The following is a 3,565-nucleotide window of genomic DNA, read 5'->3' on the forward strand; positions in this document are numbered from 1 at the left end:
CTCGGCAGGCTCGTCAGTCCCCTCCTGCTCCCTGGCTAAATGACGCACTGCGTGCTAATAGAACCATCCTTCGGGCAGCAGAGCGGAAATGGTGGAAATCCAAACACCGTGACGACATCCTAACCTATCTGGCTCTCTTCTCCTCTTTCTCTGCTTCGATCTCTCAGGCAAAAAGCACTTTCTTTCAAGATAAGATCCAATCTTCCTATTCCAATCCCAAAAAACTATTTTCTATCTTCTCCACCCTCTTGGACCCTCCCAATGCCCCTTCCCCCTCCTCCCTTCTGTCAAGCGACTTTGTTAACCACTTTGAAAAAAAGGTTGATGATATTCGCTCTTCTTTTTCTGACTCACCTCTACTCACCGCTGGGTCACCAGACCCTCCTTTCACCCACACACTGACCTCCTTTTCCCCTCTCTCTCCAAGTGAGGTTCTTACCCTCATTACTTCTGCCCGCCCTACCACCTGTCCTCTGGACCCTATCCCTTCAAACCTCCTTCAGACTATCGCTCCTGATATTCTACCCTTTCTCACCCATTTCATCAACACTTCTCTAACATCTGGTCACTTTCCAAACAGTCTCAAGGAGGCAAGAGTAAACCCTCTCCTAAAGAAACCCACTCTCAACCCGTCTGATGTTATAAACTACAGGCCTGTCTCTCTCCTCCCGTTCCTGTCTAACACACTTGAACGCGCTGTCTTTAGACAACTCTCCTGCTATCTCCATCAGAACAACCTTCTGGATCCGCACCAGTCTGGTTTCAAGGCAGGTCACACCACAGAAACTGCCCTCCTTGCTGTCACTGAGGAACTGCACACTGCTAAAGCAGCCTCCTTCTCCTCTGTCATCATCCTTTTGGACCTGTCTGCTGCATTCGACACAGTGAACCATCAGATCCTCCTTCGCACTCTCCAAGAACTTGGAGTTTCAGGCTCTGCACTTTCCCTCCTCACCTCATACCTCAAAGACTGCACCTACAGGGTTACTTGGAGAGGGTCCGAGTCCGACCCTTGTCAATTAACTACAGGGGTCCCTCAGGGCTCTGTTGTTGGTCCCCTCCTCTTCTCCTTGTACACAAACTCGCTCAGATCAGTCATTAGCCCACATGGTTTTTCATACCACTGCTACGCTGACGACACTCAATTAATTCTGTCCTTTCCCCGCTCAGAGACGCATCTCTGCTTGTCTAGCTGACATCTCTCAGTGGATGCCTGATCATCACCTCAAGCTCAACCTTGACAAGACTGAACTGCTTTTCCTTCCGGGAAAAGATTGTCCCACTCTTGACCCAACATTGGCACCTCTGTTGTTTCCCCGACTCAGACTGCAAGGAATCTGGGTGTGACCCTAGATAACAACCTGTCCTTCACTGCAAACATCGCTGCTACAACCCGCTGCTGCAGATACACGCTTTACAACATCAGGAGGATGCGTCCCCAGCTGACGCAGAAAGCGACGCAGGTTCTGGTCCAGGCTCTCGTCATCTCACGCCTAGACTACTGCAACTCCCTCCTGGCTGGTCTACCTGCATGTGCCATCCGACCTCTGCAGCTCATCCAGAATGCAGTTGCTCGCCTGGTCTTCAACCTTCCTAAATTCTCCCACACCATGCCGCTCCTCCGCTCCCTCCACTGGCTTCCGATAACTGCTAGAATCCACTTCAAGACAATGGTACTTGCGTATCATGCTGCGAATGGATCTGGCCCTTCCTACATCCAGGACATGGTTAAACCGTACACCCCAGCACGTGCACTCCGCTCTGCATCAACCAAACGGCTCGCTGCACCATCGCTGCGAAGGGGACCCAAGTTCCCATCAGCAAAAACACGTGGGTTTGCTATCCTGGCTCCAAAATGGTGGAATGAGCTCCCCATTGACATCAGGACAGCAGATAGCTTACACACCTTCCGGCGCAGACTGAAAACTCATCTCTTTCGACTCCACTTCGAGCGATATAACTATTAACAAAGCACTTATATACTAATAAAGGACTGGCCAGTTGAGTAGCACTTGAAATGTTTTTGCTCTATGAAACCTGATGTACTTATATGATTCTGTTTTCTTCAAGTTTGTTTTTGTTGCTCGAACGCACATTGGATAAAAGCGTCAGCTAAATGTAATGTAAAGTAATGAATTCACAATGCTAATATATATTACTTAATTACTTCAAGATATAGTATGTATCATCATTCGTTCGATAAGCCTAGTTTGACACCAAATAGCAATTTATTTTAAATCATTAATTGTTACCCGTTAATTTCATATTTATATTGGACTACTCCAGTAATCTTTCCATGCTCCCCTTGGCAAAACCGGGACACACTGAGGATGGAGGGGACACTGTTGGTCCCAAGCGTGAGTTCCTGACCCTCCTTATGGAATGCCTGAGAATGCGAAGAAAACATCACGTCAGCAACTGTTTGTGCCCCATTGCGGTGTGACTTTCCCAGCCGCTCACTGTCCCCAAATCTGATTCTAAATGTATAATGTTCTCTATAAAGATAGAACTAATACACAATTATGAATGTATAACATAAGCTGCTCTTCACATTTTGTCACTTCTCTCTCTCTCTTTCTCTCTCAATTTAATTAAATAGCTTTATTAGCATGACCATAGTTACAGGCAATTGCTAAAGCTCTGTATAGTTACAACATCTATGCACAAATACATACATATAAACAAACTGCTAAGAATTAAAAAATAATGTCCTTTTTCCGCGGTACTCACTATGGCCCGTGTTATTTGCATACACTTGATTTGTGAATGTTCTTTCTTCACTTTATCTTCTCTTCACTTGAAGCTCTCCTCTCCTCAGCTGGTGTAGTACTTATGCACGCTAACGCTAGCTTTATAAATATGACGCTCTATGTATCAAAACAAAACTTACCTTCTTATATCTTTCTCCACTTAAATGAACAACCTGATCTCACCAGAATGCGTGACTCCACCACGACTTCTTAACACCACAATGCGTGGTGGAGTCACGAACTTTGTTACATTTACGTGTCGGCACCACGCAAACAACCCCAATGTAAAGTGAATGAGGCTCCTTTGTGGTGGTGCACACACGCATTTCTACAACGTCCCGTAGTGAACTTTTATTCTATAATACGTTTTTTTAAATCTACTTTATAGCTTGTAGTAACTCACGGGAGGCTTCTTTTATTTTATTTGTATTCATAATAATTAAAAAAATTCGTCAGAATGTAAAAATTACATTAGTTACAAATTTGTGTTCTCAATAAACAGTGCATTGTGTGTAATGCAACTGTGATTTTTATTAAATTAGTTAGTTTTTAAGGAAGGCCAGAGCTTCAGCTGTGTCAAATAGATTGTTCCCTTTAGATAACATTATTTAAAAGATAATGATCATGTCCCCTGTATTGTATTACGAGCGTCCATTCCCATTGGATAACGGAGAATTTTACACCCGGAAGTAAGTATTCTCCTTACTGTCGATTGATTTTACAGTGATATCTGCACTACTCATCGACTAAAAAACACCAGATTATCCTTGTTAATTACACAACATTGATTGGTTTGAATTGTGTACAATGCTTTT

At 44.2% G+C, this 3,565-nt stretch overlaps 1 pseudogene; it reads left to right on the forward strand.

The window, feature by feature from the left end:
* Positions 1 to 866: 866 nt before the first annotated feature.
* LOC139433974 (uncharacterized) lies at positions 867 to 1,934 on the forward strand (annotated as a pseudogene).
* The last annotated feature ends 1,631 nt before the right edge of the window (positions 1,935 to 3,565 follow it).

Source organism: Pseudochaenichthys georgianus, chromosome 6 (genome assembly GCF_902827115.2).
Source record: "Pseudochaenichthys georgianus chromosome 6, fPseGeo1.2, whole genome shotgun sequence".
Classification (NCBI taxonomy): Eukaryota; Metazoa; Chordata; class Actinopteri; order Perciformes; family Channichthyidae; genus Pseudochaenichthys; species Pseudochaenichthys georgianus.